Below are 19,280 nucleotides of genomic sequence, written 5' to 3'. Positions count from 1 at the left end.
TTGAAGAGGTCCTTTACATCCCTTGTAAGCTGGATTCCTAGGTATTTTATTCTCTTTGAAGCAATTGTGAATGGAAGTTCATTCCTGATTTGGCTCTCTGCCTGTCTGTTACTGGTGTATAAGAATGCTTGTGATTTTTGCACATTAATTTTGTATCCTGAGACTTTGCTGAAGTTGCTTATCAGCTTAAGGAGATTTTGGGCTGAGACGATGGGGTTTTCTAAATATACAATCATGTCATCTGCAAACAGGGACAATTTGACTTCTTCTTTTCCTAACTGGATACCCTTGATTTCTTTCTCTTGCCTGATTGCCCTAGCCAGAACTTCCAACACTATGTTGAATAGGAGTGGTGAGAGAGGGCATCCCTGTCTTGTGCCAGTTTTCAAAGGGAATTTTTCCAGTTTTTGCCCATTCAGTATGATATTAGCTGTGGGTTTGTCATAAATAGCTCTTATTATTTTGAGGTACGTTCCAACTCCCCAAGGTTATTTATAGATTCAATGCCATCCCCATCAAGCTACCAATGAGTTTCTTCACAGAATTGGAAAAAACGGCTTTAAAGTTCATATGGAACCAAAAAAGAGCCCGCATTGCCAAGACAATCCTAAGTCAAAAGGACAAAGCTGGAGGCGTCACGCTACCTGACTTCAAACTATACTACAAGGCTACAGTAACCAAAACAGCATGGTACTGGTACCAAAACAGAGATATAGACCAATGGAACAGAACAGAGTCCTCAGAAATAATACCGCACATCTACAGCCATCTGATCTTTGACAAACCTGAGAGAAACAAGAAATGGGGAAAGGATTCCCTATTTAATAAATGGTGCTGGGAAAATTGGCTAGCCATAAGTAGAAAGCTGAAACTGGATCCTTTCCTTACCCCTTATACGAAGATTAATTCAAGATGGATTAGAGACTTAAATGTTAGACCTAATACCATAAAAACCCTAGAAGAAAATCTAGGTAGTACCATTCAGGACATAGGCATGGGCAAGGACTTCATGTCTAAAACACCAAAAGCAACGGCAGCAAAAGCCAAAATTGACAAATGGGATCTAATTAAACTAAAGAGCTTTTGCACAGCAAAAGAAACTACCATCAGAGTGAACAGGCCACCTACAGAATGGGAGACAATTTTTGCAACCTACTCATCTGACAAAGGGCTAATATCCAGAATCTACAAAGAACTCAAACAAATATATGAGAAAAAAACAAACAACCCCATCAAAAAGTGGGGAAAGGATATGAACAGACAGTTCTCAAAAGAAGATATTCATACAGCCAACAGACACATGAAAAAATGCTCATCATCACTCGCCATCAGAGAAATGCAAATCAAAACCACAACGAGATACCATCTCACACCAGTTAGAATGGCAATCATTAAGAAGTCAGGAAACAACAGGTGTTGGAGAGGATGTGGAGAAATAGGAACACTTTTACCCCGTTGGTGGGATTGTAAACTAGTTCAACCATTATGGAAAACAGTATGGCAATTCCTCAAGGATCTAGAACTAGATGTACCATATGACCCAGCCATCCCACTACTGGGTATATACCCAAAGGATTATAAATTATTCTACTACAAAGACACATGTACACGTATGTTTATTGTGGCACTATTCACAATAGCAAAGACTTGGAATCAACCCAAATGTCCATCTGTGACAGACTGGATTAAGAAAATGTGGCACATATACACCATGGAATACTATGCAGCCATAAAAAAGGATGAGTTTGCATCCTTTGTAGGGACATGGATGCAGCTGGAAACCATCATTCTTAGCAAACTATCACAAGAACAGAAAACCAAACACCGCATGTTCTCACTCATAGGTGGGAACTGAACAATGAGATCACTTGGACTCGGGAAGGGGAACATCACGCACTGGGGCCTATCATGGAGAGGGGGGAGGGGGGAGGAGAGAGGGATTGCATTGGGGAGTTATACATGATATAAATGACGAATTGATGGGTGCTGATGAGTTGATGGGTGCAGCACACCAACATGGCATAAGTATACATATGTAACAAACCTGCACGTTATGCACATGTACCCTAGAACTTAAAGTATAATAAAAAAAAAAAAGAAATAATCCTAAAAAAAAAAAAAAAAAGACTTTACTATGTATTTCCTTTAGACAAGACATTTTCCTACATAAACTAACACATTTGTGGAATTGGGGTATCATTATTTGTGCATCACTCCATCTAATCCTCAGGTTTATTTCAACTTTTCTTAATTGTTCCCATAATATCTTTTGTAGCAAAATGATTCATGGGTTGCCTTTGGTGGCCTGTACCTCTGTAGTTGTCTTCCATCTAGAACAGTTTCACAGTCCTTGTTTGGACTTTATAAACTTACTGCTTTTGAAGATTACACACCAGTTACCATGTAGATTGTCAGTTTAAATTTGATTGAATTTTCTACAAGATCCAGCTCTGTTTAGTGTGCCTGTTGCAGGAAGATCCAGAAGCCATACTGTGCTCTCACTGCATCCTATTGGAATGTGCGTGATTTCCATCTGCCCCGTGACTGATGAGGTTCAGTTTGATTCCTGCTGAAGCGGGTGTCTGCCAGGCTTCTCCCTGCACCTTCACTCTTGTTTTCCTTGAAAGCGATAAGAATTTGTGGATATGTTCTTGATGCTTCATGAATATCCCCCTCCTAGTTGAAATATAGACATGGATCTGTATTTTCTTAGATGGGTTATAATCTGCTACCATCATCATTTACTTTCCTAGTCAACACTCCTCTAATTTGTTCAACGGGAGCCTCATTCACATTGACTCTGAATACCTGCTGTTTTTACCCCATCATTCTCTGAGTACTTTCTAAATTTCTGGCAGTACCTGGTACAGGCTCATCTTCCATTTCCCCTATTTTAGACCTGACACCAACCATTTCTCCAAAGTTTACTGATTCCTTTTAGTAGAAATTGGTATTCAGAAAAATAAGATCTACACACTAAATGTATTCAGTGGAACTGATGTGTCATCGCTTCTAGAGAAGATGATCTATCAATTGTCTATCTATCATCTATCTATCTATCATCATCATCTATTCATCTGTGTTTTTACCTATATCCACATAAGCCCTGAATTGTCACTGATATAGCTACAATCAAGAATCATAGAGTTGATTCTAATATGCTCTTTTAAAATATTTCTAACATTTCTCCCTGGGTATCTTGGCTCTAATTATCCTTACTACACTGACTTATGGGATCAATGTCTCTGTGCAACACTAATCTCCGGCTGTCATTGCCACCTACACTCTCCGTGCAGACAGCTTCCCTCTTCTGCCTCACAACCTGCATTAGCTCTGATATCCTTTGCCAGCTCACTGTTAATTTTGACTCCTGCATGGGTGACCTTCTCAATCTACATGGGCACTGATGCTAGTACCAATGACTTTACCCCTTTTGAAGGGCACTGCTCTTCCTGCTTCAGCTGTGACATCTGTGCTAGTGGGAGGATGGTGCCCCACATCCTGCACCTACGTGGGGATACCCTCCTCCCTCTACTATAGCTTCGACACCTCTGATGGGATTCCCTCTCCACTGCACAACAAAGTGTCCTTTCCGTACTGTGTGGGTTTCACACCCTGTGCAATATTTTGGTTTCCCCTTCATTTTGGTGCACGGTTTTCTTTCTGAACCTGCTTTGGTCAAATGCCTAAACCCAGACATTAAGAACTGCTTTCTCTTAAGAACTGGAAAAGATTGGTAATACAGAGATATACAGTTTACTGAACAGAGTAGATTCAAGAGTAGATGTGAGCACTGGGTCCAGATAACATTTCAGCTTCCAGAAGAAGTTAGCTTAAGAATGGTGGAAGGCACACATATTAATCCAAGGTGCTCAGGAAATGGGAATGCAAGATGGCACACAGAGCTAGAAAGTAGCTGAGACTTTTCAGAAGTGGAGGGAGAAAATTTCTGATGTGGGCCTAGATGAAAGAAGAAAGATAGAAAATGTAGAAATAGAGGAAGACAATCACATGTCTGAGATAAGAGGTTAGCCATGCCATTTACCCAGTGGCTGGACCTTTCCTTGCAAAGCATTATGCTATTTTGACATATTATATGTTAACATTTTCCTTTTTTTAGTTTTTAATAAATAAATCTGTCCTTCTATCCATCCATCTATGAATCCATCCGTCTTTCTTGTACCTCATTGCATCTCTGGATGATAGTGCTGATGACTAACAACATCAAGGGCTCTAGAGGATCAGAGAAAAGAAGTCCTCTGGCCTCAATAATATTCATCAATACCAAATGCAGGACATTTCTAAATTTTATTGCAGATTCTGGAGATGTGCTTCTCCAACAAGCCAGGTCTTAGACGGGAAGCTAGCAAGAAAAGTAGGTCTCGAACTACGAATAGAGTAGAAGAGTAATCTCTTTGCAAGACAGTAGACAGATTCTGTTCTGTGGCCTCCAAAGAGAAACATGTTCTCTGCTGACAAGTGTATGCAGGCCTGATCAATGTTATGATGCCTGGGAGACACTAGGCCTGTGCACTATTATGGAGATAAAGTCATTCTTGCAGCTGTGCAAATTTTTATCTTCAAAAAAGCACAGCCAAATTCCTGAAGACTTGTACACATGCTGGTCATACCCTTTGCAAGATTCAGCACCAGTCAAGACACAGCATGGACATGAGAGTCCCTGCTCAGCTCCTAGGGCTCCTGCTGCTCTGGCTCCCAAATAAGTAAGGAGAACACTACGAATTTACTCAGCTGGTGTGGTCACTACTGCCTGGCTATTCAGGAAAGTCCTCTCATAACATGGTTAATAGTGTTAATAGTTTTATGTTTTCCATCACAGGTGCCATATGTGACATCCAGATGACCCAGTCTCCATCCTCGCTGTCTTCATCTCTAGGTAAGAGTCACCATCACATGACAGGCAAGTCAGGCAGGGCATTAGCCATGTTTTAGCCTGATACTAAGAGAAGCCAGGAAAAGCTTCTGAGCTCCTGATCTATGACACACCCAATTTGCAAACCTGGGTCCCATTGCAGTTATGTGGCAGTGGATCCAGGACAGATTTTCTTCTCATCTTCAGCAGCCTGCAGCCTGAAGTTACTGCAAATTCTTATGATTGATCAGTATAAAAGTTACCCTCTCAGAGTGTTATAAACCCAATAAGCTCCCCAAGGAAGCAGATATGTGAGGCTGGGCTGCCCCAGCTGCTTTTCCTGGTGCCTCCATCTGCTGAGAGTGTTTCTCAGACACAGTCACACTCTGAAGGTTGCTGATCAGTTTTCATAGAAGGGGTAAGGGAGGTGTCTCTACACCTTAGTTTCTTTTATCCTCCTCAGCCGCAGCAGCAGACATGGCAATGCCTCTCCTAATTTCATAAAAGAGTCATTACATATGAGGACTCTGGGTTACAGCATTGGTCCAGGTTCATACAACAAAAGAGAAGCTATTGCAGGTAAACCAAATAGAAAATTTTTCCTAATATGGGAAATCCATGTCTAAATTACAGCTTTTCAAAGACCAGAGGATATAACGGTTTAGGAAACCAGAAAGGCAAAAGAAGTGCTATGAAATCTACTTCAAGAAGCAATGGTGGCTGGGCATGGTGGCTCAGACCAGTAATCCCAGCACTATAAAGTATATATACACATACACACACGCACTATATATATATACACACACACAAACACACACATATATATACACACACACTATATATATAGTATATATATATATATTTTATATATATACACACACTATATATTTATATATATTATATATATTTATTATATATAATAAATATCACCTGAGGTCAGGAGTTTGAGACTAGTCTGACCAACATGGAGAAACCCCGTCTCTGCTAAAAATACAGAATTAATCAGGCATGATGGCGCATGCCTGTAATCCCAGCTACTCAGGAGGCTGAGGCAGGAGAATCGTTTGAACCCAGGTGGTGGAGGTTGCAGTGAGCCAAGATTGCACCATTGCACTCCAGCCTGGGGAACAGCGCTAGACTCTATCTCAAAAAAAAAAAAAAAAAAAAAAAAAAAAAAAAAAAAAAAAAAAAAAAAAAAAAAAGAATAACAGGTCAGGCATGGTGGCTCACGCCTGTAATCCCAGCACTTTGGGAGGCAAGCATATAATTTCAGGTCAGGAGTTAGACCACCCTGGGCAACATGGTGAAACCTTGACTCTACTAAAATAATACAAAAAATTAGCCAGGCATAGTGGCACATTCCTGTAGTCCCAGCTGCTCAGGAGGCTGAGGCAGGAGAATCACTTGAACCCAAGGGGCAGAGGTTGCAGTGAGCCAAGATCTTAGCACTGAGTTCCAGCCTGGGCGACATAATAAGACTGTCTCAAAACAAAACAAAACAAAAAAACAAAAAAGGAACAAAAGTGAAGGAATAACACCAGGCAATATAAAACCCTGCTACAAATAACACTAATTAAAGTATTTTGATTTGGTGAAGAGTGAGGACTTTAACCCTGTGCAATGGGTTAGATAATCCAAATACAGATCTGCACATATGTAGTCACCCAATTTACAGTAAAAGTGTTACCACAGGCCAGGCACAGTGGCTCATACCTGTAATCCCAGCACTTTGGGAGGCCGAGTTGGGCAGATTATGAGATCAGGAGTTCGAGACCAGTCTGACAAACATGGTGAAACCCCATCTCTACTAAAAGTACAAAAATTAGCAAGGCATGGTGGCATGTGCCTGTAATCCCAGCTACTGAGGAGGCTGAGGCAGGGGAATCACTTGAACCTGGGAGGTACAGGTTATAGTGAGCCAAGATTTCACCACTGCACTCTAGCCTGGGTGACAGACACTATGTCTCAAAAAAAAAAAAAAAGTGTTACCATAGACCATTCCTACTGAAAGAGAAAAATATCTTGGTCAGGTAATTTAAAACAAGAGACATGTACTTTCTCACAGTTCTGAAGGCTGGGAAGTCCAAGGTAAAGGCATTGGCAATCTTTTCATCCCGTGAGGGCTGCCCCAGGTTCCAAGATGGTGGCTTATGGCTGTGTCCTCACATGGTGGAGGTGGAAGGGCAAAAGAGACAAACTGTGTGAAGCTACTTTTATTGAGTGTTCATCCCATTCACAGTGGTGGAACCATCATGAATAATCAGCTCCCAAAAGCCCCACTTTCTAATATTGTGGCATAGGGTAAACAGGAATCTTGGATGAGATGCAGATATTCGGACCAGAGCAGTAATCAGTAGAGAAACATATAATGAGTAACAGTATTGGATCAATAATATATCTATATTACATAAAAGTGAATGTTGATCTTTACATTTCACCTCTATATTATATAAATATCAATTCTAAATGAATCGTAAACTATAATATAAAGGCAAAATCATAAGGCTTTTAGTAAAGAGCATAAAAACATATATCAAAAACAGGTGCAGAAGGAAATTTCTTAAAGAGGACACACAAAGCACGAGGCACAAAGACAAAGATTCATAAATTAGGTTTTATTTGTATGAATTACCTTTTACCAGGTTTTAAGCAAATAAATTAAAAATATTATTTGATGAATACATGTAGAAGAAATTAACTACAGAGAGGAACATCAAATGATAAAGAATATGAGATTCAGAATTCTGATTAACTGGGGGGAGATAGGCATATGGCATCATGGAAACCTCATTCAGAGATATCCTTTTAGAGGAACCTGTAGGCTGGTAGGTGTTGTGACAGCCATCTTGAAGGATATAACTGGCATCATTCACCCTTGTCGCCCAAACAACTCATATCCCTCTTACATGTTAAATGCTCTAATTCTCACCCTATCAAGCCTAAGTATTATTCCATAATAGTGTCAGGGCAAAGTTCAAAATATCATCATCAAAATGATGTCCTGGGGAACTGATGTCAGCAAGGCAGGAGAGTAAGGGTTGCCAGGCTTCACCCCTCACAAAACCCAGGAACTCGACAGTTATCCAGGAAGGCCAATATCCTGGGAGGGCTGAAGAGTTCAATTCCAAACATGCAGCAACAGCATAGAGTAAACAGCTAAGAATAAGCACACGCAAAGGATGGCTGGAAGCTGACGGCACACCTGGGATCCCTGATACCTCTAGGAACAAAGAAAGGGGAAGCAATTGCTATCAACCAACGGTGTGCCATTGTGGGCACCATAGCCTGGGCTGTGGGAGGACCCTGCAGCCTTTGCTGCTGATAACCTCAGCAGCCACCCAGGCAATCCCCCACCATTCAGCTTTCCAAGTGGAGGCCCTTGAATGTTTCTTGTCCAGGATCACAGCAGCCTGCTCCACAGGGGCCACTGGTGCTTTTGCCTGAGTGGTAACCTGCAGCCATAGTCGCGCACACCCCAGAGAGGGAGATGCTGCTATACGTACTGCCCAGTAAGGAGCCATTGTTGTGTCTCCTGTGACAGGGTTACCTCCCAGCCCCTTGGCACCAACCTTACCCTCTGCGCTGCCCCAGACCCAGGCCTCAGGGCCTCACCCCGCACTGGCAACTCAGACACTAAGCCGCCTTTATGTGGACTAGCCCATGCCTAGCCCCAGACCCACTGTCACTGCAAGGGTACCCTCGCTCCAGACCTTGTCACTGTGGCTGCTCTGGAAATTGCCAAAGACATCAAATAAATTGAGACGTGGTTATGGGCACACCTCAGAGATATTGCTGGTCTAGTTTCCAATCACTTCAATAAAATGAATATCATCATAAAGGGAGTGACACGCATTTATCGCTTTCCAGTGAGTATAAAAGTTATGTTGACACTATCTTGTAGTCGATGAAATGTACAATATTATTATGCCTAAAAAATGCACACACCTTAATATTTTTAAAACATTGCAGAACAATACTGTCATAGAGACAGGAAGAAAGCACCTACCACTGGAAAAATGGCACCAAAAGACTTGCCTGAGGCAGAGTTGCCACAAACCTTCAATTAGTAAAAATCGCAGTATCTATAAAGCACAATAAAGCAAATCACAATGAAAGGAGATATGGCTATATCTTGAAAAAGGATGAGAGCTTTGGGTAAGGACAGTGTTAGGTTTTGAAGGGAAGGAAAGGGTTAAAGAAAGACAGAGAGAGAGTTGGCGGCTCTACAGCAAAGTGGGTTTTATGTCCAGCACAAGACTGTGGAGGTGGGGGACTAGCTTAATACCCACTGCCGCTTACAGGTTGGGTACTTACAGGTATGGGCGGGAGGGATCTGGGCAGTAAGACTTGCTGCCCGACAGGACGTTAATAAGATATTCCTGTGATCAGGCGGTTATGCCAAGGATGTTCTTTGTTTGCCCCTTTGCCCAGCGGGGTATGGCAAGAATGTGTCTTGGGTACACTGTCCAGCAGAAGATGAGAGGGATGTCCCTGTAGTCAGGTGGTTAGGCAGGATGTCTCTCACAGTCCCAATCCCCCTGGAATGTTTCACTTTGACCGAGGTCTACAAAATGACGGGTGGCTTACAAAATGGTGCACTTCAGACTAACAGATAGGAAAAGTCTATGGCCTTTTGCCTGGAACTGCTTTTTTTCACCCTAGTTTCATCAACAGGAATTTTAGTAGTCTAGTTTTACCAACTGAAATGGCAGCAACAACTGGAAGCTTGTTGCCCAAGGGGGATTGACTTGAGCTGGGATGGAGAGTAAGACAAGATCCTTCAGTGTTTTCAGCTAATGGTGCTGAACTCTCCAGGAAATGCCCAGAAAAGGCCCAGAGTTTTGCAAGTCCAAGGTGATGACCCTGGTTGGGGAGAGTGGTACACCAGTTAAAACTTGATGATGGATTACTGGAAACCATGCAGTCATAGAATTGTAGAGATCATCCCTGCACACATTCTTAGAATGAGCAGATGTGACTTAGCAATTGCATATTTGAGTGAAGAGACCCAAGTGGACCCAGTGAATAAAAATGAAGGAGGTGTCTTTTATGTTCACACTTCAAGCCACACACATACACATTGGCAGAAAGTAAATGATTGAGCTCAAGGAGTTTGAGCAACACAAATGCCCAAGTTACTGGTGATTACTAAACTATGCAGACACAGGTACGGCTAAAACTTAAAAGGAGACAAAGCAGAAATATCAATGGCCAAAAAGCTAGTAAGGTATAGATTCTGCAGCATACGTCCAGGCAAGCTATTAAAAGGAACTTCAGCACTCTTAGAAAAATAAAACAGAATCCAGAATTATGTATTAGTTGAGACATGTACAAAAATATATTATCTACAATGCTCATTTTTCCATAAAATCTCCTGAAAAGAAAGAGAAAGTCATAAACCATATTGAGATAAATCAGTGAGTGGAAGCTGACTCTGACTGTTCCTAAATACTGGATTTTGCTAAGAGTTTCAAGTGGTTGTCACATAAATGCTTCAAAGAATATTTAAAACTGTGATCACGGACTGAAAAAGGAAAATATAAAGACAATGACTCAAAGAATGGGGTCTCTCAATAGAGAAAGGGAAACTATGGAAAAGGAACAAATAAAGAATTCTAGTTGAAAAATATAAAAAACAGTATGGAAAATTCACTGGATAGGGCAACAGGAGTTTAAGTTGGCAGAAGCATCAATGAAACTGAAGATAGTTTAGTAGAAATTATCAAATCTGAAAAAGAAAGAAAATAATTAAAGAAAAATAATCATGACCTTAGAGGTTTATCAGTCAATGTGAAGAACACCAGCAAATGTGCAATGAGTCAGAAAGGAGAAGACAGCGAGAAAGTGGCCAAAAATATTTGGAGGGATGACAAAAGTTTTCAAGAAGCAATGAAACACATTCATCTATAGAGAAAAAAAATTGAAAGAACTTATTTAGGACAAACACAATGATACACATAACTGTACATATTATAATTAAAATGCTGAACCAATGACAAGGAGAAAATCTCAAATGCATCAAACATAAAATGACTCTCTGTATACAGAAATACAGTGATAAAGTCATCAGCTAACTTTTCATCATGCCCAAAGGAAGCTAGAGAACAGTGGAATGACATGTTTAAATGCTGGAAAAAAAAAAAAAAAAAAAAAAAAAAAAAAAAAAAAAAAACCCCAAGGATTCAATATCCACTGAAAGTGTGCATTCAAAATAAAGGTAAAGGAAAAACATTTCGTGATAAACAAAAATGAAGAGAAATTATTACTTAAAGACATGCTCTTTAGAAATTCTCTAGGAAATTCTACCAATTCACAAAAAATAACAGTAGACAGTAACTTGAATCCACAGGGAGGAAGGAAGGTCTCAAAAGTACTATAGGGGAACAAAAACAAAAAAAGAGCTAGACCAAAGAAACATGTTTACTTCCATTCATATGAGGTTTCACGTAGAGAAATCCAATCTATCTAGACAGACGTCAGAATGCCAGTTTCCTTCATTGGAATGGGGGGACGGCTGTTCCCTGAAAGGTAGGTACATGAGGGAAGAATCTGGAGATTCTGAAGTATTCTACAGTTTAATCTGGGTGGAGAATATATGTAAAACTTTATTCAGTTGCATTATTTAACATTTCTGTCCTTTACTTTTCGTGTGTTTTATTTCCATTTTTAAAAAATGGAAAGGCCAAATCTGAACTCTTTTAAACAAAAATGAACAAAAACATAAGAATTAGTAAATATTTATGGAAATTCAGCCTTATTAACAAGAAGCATAAAATGTGCCTGAGAAAGTGCTATGAAACAAGAAATCTGTTAGAGAAGACAGAAGGAAATACTCCAATTTCTCCCACATGGGTAGCATAGATTTTATGCCTATTGGTTTCCCTCTGAACAGAGAAGATATTTTGAACAGAGAAGTCATTTTGCTCACAAGAGAGGCTCCCACCCTCCCCTTGGCTCTTTCCACCCCACTGCACCCACCAGGTGATTTGCATATTGTGCCCTAGGGAGGACTTTCCCTTGAGAGTGTGAGATAAAAGCTCAGCTCTAAGCTTGTCTTGACTGATCAGGACTCTTCAGTTCACCATGAAGCTCGCTGCTCAGCTCCTGGGGCTGCTAATGCTCTGCGTCCCAGGTAAGGGCAGAAGGGAGATGCGGGAGGAGAATGGGGTGGAACGGTGAACTCTGGGGGTCCCACTGCCTCCTATGAGCTGTGAGCTCTGGGGGCCTCACTGCACTCCTATGTGTGTTCCTTTCATGTATTGCACGTGCACATCTTGTCCTCCAGGATGGGGCTTGTGATGTTCAGATCTGTGAGAATGAGGAAGATTCAAGAAGAAACAAGGATCTGTGCTCTGGGAAAGACTGACACAGAAAGAGGGGATGGTGTGGGGTCTTCTGGAGACCACTTTAAGCCATGGATTCCTAGAGTTTCATTTGGAAATTTTATATTCTTGAAATATGAACAAATAAATATATGGCCTGAAACAAACAACAAATCAAAATTTATGAAAATGATGCATAAAGTATCTACATAACCTTGCTCTTCTTTGTATTTATTTCAGGATCCAGTGGGGATGTTGTGATGACTCAGTCTCCACTCTCCCTGCCCATCACCCCTGGACAGCCGGCCTCCATTTCCTGCAGGTTTAGTCAAAGCCTTGTATACAGTGATGGAAACACCTACTTGAATTGGTTTCAGCAGAAGCCAGGCCAACCTCCAAGGCTCCTAATTTATAAGGTTTCTAACGGGTACTCTGGAGTCCCAGACAGATTCAGTGGCAGTGGGGCAGGGACAGATTTCGCACTGAAAATCAGCAGAGTGGAGGCTGAGGACGTTGGGGTTTATTACTGCATGCAAGCTACACACTTTCCTCCCACAGTGGTACAGCCCTGAACAAAAACCTCCCTATGGGGTGGCCCAGCTGCCCACATGTGGTGCTTGACTGGGGAGCAGCTCAGCAGGGTCTCAGAATCTGTGTAAGAGGAAGATGCTGGAGAACCAGGGGACAATTCACAGCTGAGGACTCTGGACTTTGAGAGCCCAGCCACACCGCAGGCATCACTCCTTTATGCCCTGCCAGTTGCCACAACTTTTACTGTCATAAGCAGCAGGAGAATGAGGGGTCCAGGTGCCCTGTGAGTAAACAAGCAAGATGGAAGGGAGAGGAGAATGAAAGCTCACCCTAATGCTCCCTGCCTTGTGTACATTTGCCAATTAAATGTAATCAGCAGAGCAGACAGACCATTGACACAGATTGTGACTATCCATGTTGGATACATCTTCGGGTTTAGCAGTTTTGGGCATATTGTTTAGAGGACATTTGATAATATTTAATATTGGTATTTTGCCAGTTTTCTAACTTTCTGCTTCCCCTATTCTCCCACTCCCAAAAGACAGTAGAGACAGCAATCTACACTAGTTATCCTAAGGGGAAGCTGGCTGAGGACAGTCAGTAAAAACTTTGATTTTGGAGTATCAAATAGATTTTTGTAAATTCATAGAAGATACAAGATCCTAATGGTAAGACTGTTTCGTTAGCCTTAGTTACCTTTTAATGATAGAAAAAATGAGTCCCTGAAATTCCAAAAGTTGTTTTCAAAAATAAAAAGCATATACTGGAAAATGTAGAGTATGTAATTTTTCCCATAGAAAACTGGAAAAGTACAGAATGATGTGAACATTTTTACTTCAAAGTGTTAAGAATTTAAGATTGGGCAGACTGCAGGGATGAAAGCATGAAGGAAACATAGGAGAGGTCAGCTTCAGTGAAACTGCCCTTGGCCTTTGGTAGGTAGGGATGTGGATGGTGGTGGAGTTGGCAGTTCATGATGTGGACCCAGGAGGCCTGGTATGTTTCTTGTGAAGAATCGCAGAGTTGAAGGCACCACTACCTGGCTTCCTGGGTGGAGCCTGCATCACCGTGAATTTCCTGGGAAAACAGTGCTTTGGGAAGCGTTTTAGATCTGTAACCACCAAAGGCTTACTGAAATCCCTGTGGAAAGAGACCTGAGGTCATGTTGTTCATATCTTGTCAACCCAACACAGCCAAACAGAGCATCTGAGACTCATTCTGCCCCTAGAGACTGCTGGTTGGGTCTGGAGATGTCGCAAGCACGGACCTGCTGAGCAGAAGGCCCAGCAGGGTCTACACCAGCAGGGGGCGGGCAGTGGGGGTGGAGACCAGTGTCCATGACTCAGACATGTATTCGGGATGCTCTGTGCAGCCTTGGAGATTGGGGGAGCACATTGTATCTGTAGGAGTTTCATGTCCTTCTAACCCAGCACCTCCATCCCTGGCTGCTGACTCAGACCTCAACACGTGTCCCATGGAAAGCACGGGGCACATAGAGAGGCTGCCCTGTGCAACCCCCAAGTCTCAGCTGGATTCTCCTTTCCCAGGAGAGCTCCTCTGCCTGTGCCAAGTCAGAGCTTGTGTCCATAGGCAAACTTGGTGGCTGTGGCAGAAGGACAAAAAGTCAGGTGTGTCAACTCAACAATGAAAGGTTCTTTTTAGTGTGGAATTTCAGATCATCCACTCCCCATTCCTTCCACTACTTTCTAACGTCATTAAGATCTAACTGTGGTATATTCTGTTATTCTAAATGGTTTGTATTTTTTGCAGCGATTGTTTTGGTCTTTCCACTTTTATCTACTTCACTGTACCTGAGAATGAAGATTCCTTCCATTGTTTTAACACAAGTACATTTTAGAAGTGACTACGTTGGTACTATTTGGTCAAAAAAAGGAAAATATTTTCAAACAATAAATGGAATGTATTATTTTCACTGTATCTGGTCGTACTTGGACATAAATCTGATTCCCACATTCTTGTAATAGTGATATAAAAAAAATGCTTTCCCTAGAGTCAGTTTAAAATAGTGCTCTATGAATATCTGTGAATTAGTAATGAGCCTGTCATTTGCCTGCTGTGGCACAGTATGACTAATGTAAAACAATGTTACAATCAACAGGATAAAGTAATCCAGATTTAAAGAAGTGTGTTATATTAGAGATGATTTTCTATTAAAGATAATGGATTTCATGACAAGTATAATTAAATCTGTAACTATAACCAGGCAGACCACATAGACAGTAAAAATTAGGTTTATAGCAAGTGGTGTATAAGACCAAATTCATGACAAGTCTCCAGAGTATATTTTTACACATACCAACAAGTAAGGACACACATACAATCAAAATTTTATTCATTTCTTCATCACAGGCACCAGTTTGCAGCCTGGAGATCCTGCATGTTCTCCTGTGAGCGGAACACTCACCAGCACCCTGCACAGCCTGAGGGCCTCAAACACAGCCTCCCTAGGATGCCCAGCCTCTCAGTGTAGCACCAGCAACTGCAGCACCCAGAGATGGAGCCCACAAGAGGTGGGCTCAGGCGAAAATGGCTGGAGAGCCTTTGAAAAAGAGGCCATGAGTCCTCACTTACAAGCATGGGCTCCACTTCTGTGCGAACAGGGCCAGGGCCCCCGAGGAAGCCTCCCAGAGCCTCTTCCTTCCTCCAAATATTGGGTGCTCAGGCCCCACAGATTCTCCAGGGAGTGGCTGCCATGTCCTCTCTGGAGCAGCCATGAAGTTCCCTGCTGTCCTCATGGCTTCAGGGATGCTCGTTCATGTCACTGGGAGGGGATCCTAGTGGGTCATGACCTCACCTGCTCCTGCTCCCTCTGATGACCTTCAGGACACTTCCTCCTCCCTTTGCCAAATGACCCCACTCTCACCAACCCTCTGGAGGAAGGAAAGCTGTCTGCACTGCATGATTTTTCCTTTTGAGCAAGTCAAGGCTCACAGGGGTCTCACACTTGCACAGCCCATATTAATATTACATGATTCCTATTTCCACTTTTCCTATCTTCCGGTTTTGTCTGCACACTTACTCACCCTGCCAATCCACTTTCTCTTGTGAAGCTGCTAATGTGGGTTTTTATTTCCAGGCTGATGTGACTGCTTTGCTGCAATACTAGACATGTGCTCATCACATGCCCACATTTTTAAGAATAAAATATTTTGAGCACAATTTGCTCTTGTTGTACTCATATGTCAGGGTTGCAACCCAGGGGATTGGTTTGAAAACGTATTTGCTAAAATTCATGAATATTTCTAGAAATTCAGGGTTATAAATTCAATGCCTTCTTGCATCCCACAACCTTTGATACGTGTTTTCTTTCACTTCAAATTTTTTGAAATGTCCATCTCTTGATTTCATCTTTGTCCCAGACTTTATTTAATAGTATGTTACATAGTCTAAAAATATTCAGATTTTTTTCTGATAGCTTTCTGTCATTGATTCCTAATAAATTTCCCTTGCCTTCTGAAACTTTATTTTGTGTGATTTAAATTGATTTAATTTCTTTGAAATATCCTATGGCCCTACGCATGATCTGTCTTACTAATGTTTTAAAATCGCTATGGAGTCTGCTGTAGTGGTGGAATGTTCTCTCAGTATCAATCCTGCCCACACGGTTGAGAGCTTTGGCAAGTCATCTGCATCTGCACTGGCGCAAGAGACAGTGTTGCCTACAGTGCAGGCTGGACCTGCTGCAGAGCCTTTTCTGCCCTGGGTCCCACTAAAGACTGGGAAGACTCCATGTCACCTGGATGGTGGGCCTGACCAATATTCCATGGTGTAGAATCTGTTGCCTCCAGATTCCAAAAAGCTAACTGTGAGCTTCTTTCATTTTTTAAAATAAAGATGCTCATGAAACAGAATAGAATGGAAGACATATGCCTATCATCAGGAACTCTGACTCTCTCCATGTTTATGGAGCACATATTACAGTAACCTTATTGATTAGGGTAAATCATTTAATGCCATTTGATGGCAGCTGTAGAGCTCAGTACCCAGAAATACGAGCTGCAGTGCAATACTAGCTGGGAGAAGTCAGCCTCCCAACCATAGCCACAATATGACCAGGCAGCCACAAAGAGTTCTCAGGGAATTTTCTGATAATTTCCTTGTGTTGTGGCAGTTTCTGTCCTGGCTTTCTAATGAGGAAGGTGTAAAAGTTGACACTGTGATGTCCTGACTTCTACTGCACCAACTCTTTAACCAGTCCTTCTGTCAATAACTCAGTAGGAGACACAAGTCACATTCTCAATGGGTATTTTAACCCTGTTCCAAGTTCTGGTGTAAAGTTTTTATTTTTTCTATGGATTTGCCTATTCCATTAAACATTTTAATGTCTTGAATATGGTTGTGCAACTCATGCCTCTCAGTCTCTCTGCAAATATTAATATTGGGACAAATTTAATAACAGGTTTATCATGATGTCATATTTTCTCTACCAGTCTTAAATAAGCTGAACTGGATGTAATGACAAATATTATAAGCTAGTTTGAACTCAAGACAAATTACTTTGACTGAAATGTATTACCTTAGCATCAACCTGGAAACAGAAGATGTTGCTGAAGTTTAAGGACCTCTTCAGGAGTATCATAAACTTGCACGTATTTGCTACAATCTTCCACAGGATCAATAGGTTTTCTGTTTTAATGTGCTAAATATAGATTCTTTTTGTGCAATCAGATCTTTGGGGATAAGCAAATAACAGAAATTATCATATTAGGCTTTAAATTTTACCTAGGGTGGCTAGGATTTCACAATACAAAAAGTCATTTTCAAGGTTGACAATGTTCTTCATTTGCTAAGGTAAGAATATTAAATATGAGGAAGAGCTAGTAAAGTAAGTTTCTAAGACATGGTCATGTCTATAGTCCTTTGTTACACTTTATAATTTCATGCCCTGACTGCTTCTGGGAGGTTAACATTTATTTTGTTTTATTTCATTACTGATCCTGCATTCTTTTCTTGCTAGGATATATTTTAGGGGGGAGGAGGGAGGGATTGCATTGGGGAGTTATACATGATATAAATGATGAATTGATGGGTGCTGACGAGTTGATGGGTGCAGCACACCAGCATGGCATAAGTATACATATGTAACAAACCTGCACGTTATGCACATGTACCCTAGAACTTAGAGTATAATAAAAAAAAAAATAAAAAAAAAAAAAAAAAAAGAAAAGCAAATTTCTAGAAGTACTGAAATTTGAGCACAGTTGATGCTTCATAGCGCATGTGAACTTTGGGTGATCGGTGACTCCTGGCCAAGAAGGGACCAAAGTGAAATTTAGTACTATGGCATGAAGCTGCCAGTTCCATACGGCAGAGTCACCATGTCCAGGTGGCCATGTAGAGGCTGTGCAATTATTGGTATTCTTCTTATTATTGTTGTTATAACAAGGAATGAGCACCAGGAAATTTGTTCAGCTCCTGCCTCTTTCTTGTTCTGAACTTTAGATTTTTGTGAACAGGAGTTGACAGGAAGAGGCTAAAAGAGAATTTCAGTTGATTTTGTAAATTAAGTGATTCAATTTTGTATCTGAGTTTTCCTGAAGGTCTTAACATTTCTGCATTCAAAATTCATGAGTATTTTGTGGATCTTAAAATTAATATAAAATGAGGAGTACTAAGTTTCAGAATTCTCTAATTATATTTTTAATTTTTCTGTAGGTGAACCCTTTTCTCTAAATTAAACAGTAAGAAACAACTTTGTCTTCTTGGTATATTCATACAAATTTTCACATCACAGGCAACTTCCACTGCAGTATAAAAGGCTCAAATTCCCAATTCAGTCCCCAGAATCTTCTTGGGGTCTCCACCCTCCACCTCTTAATTAAACCAGGCTTTAATGTAAAGTCAAAAAGACAACTTTCATGTTCAAATGGTAGAAAAAAATTCATAACCTTCCAGACAAGCTGTGGTTTTTTAGAGACCTACTTTTGAGGAGAGAAACCCCTTTCTATAAGGGTGAGAATTTCCAGGGAACTTATAAGATGCAGGGGGCTCAGGGAGGCAATGGAATTCTTGTTTCACTTTTTGTATTGACGTTTGGTGAGGTGGGCTCTGCAGAAAGATTAACATGCACGGAGGAAAAGTCCAGCACTGAATCTCACAGGTCAGTCTGTTGTTTTATAGGACTTTTTCCTTTTTTTTTTTCAAGAAAAAGACAAATAATTCAAATGTTTGGAAACAGATTCAGATTTGGCAGGTTTAGAACAGGGTCTGAAGACTCAAACATGTTACATGTGTTACATGTGCCTTACATGTCAAACATGTAAACAACTCTGTTTTCCACAGTTTTTAGAGAGAGAAATTCTCAGAAGCACAAGATACAGACATCCAAGAAGGCTTCATTCCCTGAGCTCTCTGTGTACCAGAATATTTATCGATGAATCTATAGCTTCAACCTCAGGTGTCTGGAGCCAGGAATCCAGTCATAGGACCTGCAGCATCACAGAGGGAAGCTCCCTTTGCAGGTGACTTGCTCTTAATTCTTACACAGGGGCAAACTCTCACTTTTGGTCAGGAAAAACCTCCATTGAGGTCCA

General features: G+C 41.1%; 1 pseudogene; it reads left to right on the top strand.

Moving 5' to 3' along the window:
* Positions 1-11,903: 11,903 nt before the first annotated feature.
* Positions 11,904-12,741, top strand: LOC104671066 (annotated as a pseudogene).
* Positions 12,742-19,280: the final 6,539 nt, after the last annotated feature.

This window comes from Rhinopithecus roxellana, chromosome 17 (genome assembly GCF_007565055.1).
Source record: "Rhinopithecus roxellana isolate Shanxi Qingling chromosome 17, ASM756505v1, whole genome shotgun sequence".
Classification (NCBI taxonomy): domain Eukaryota; kingdom Metazoa; phylum Chordata; class Mammalia; order Primates; family Cercopithecidae; genus Rhinopithecus; species Rhinopithecus roxellana.
Note: the sequence above shows the minus strand (reverse complement) of the source record. Positions and strands in the feature narration are given on the sequence as shown.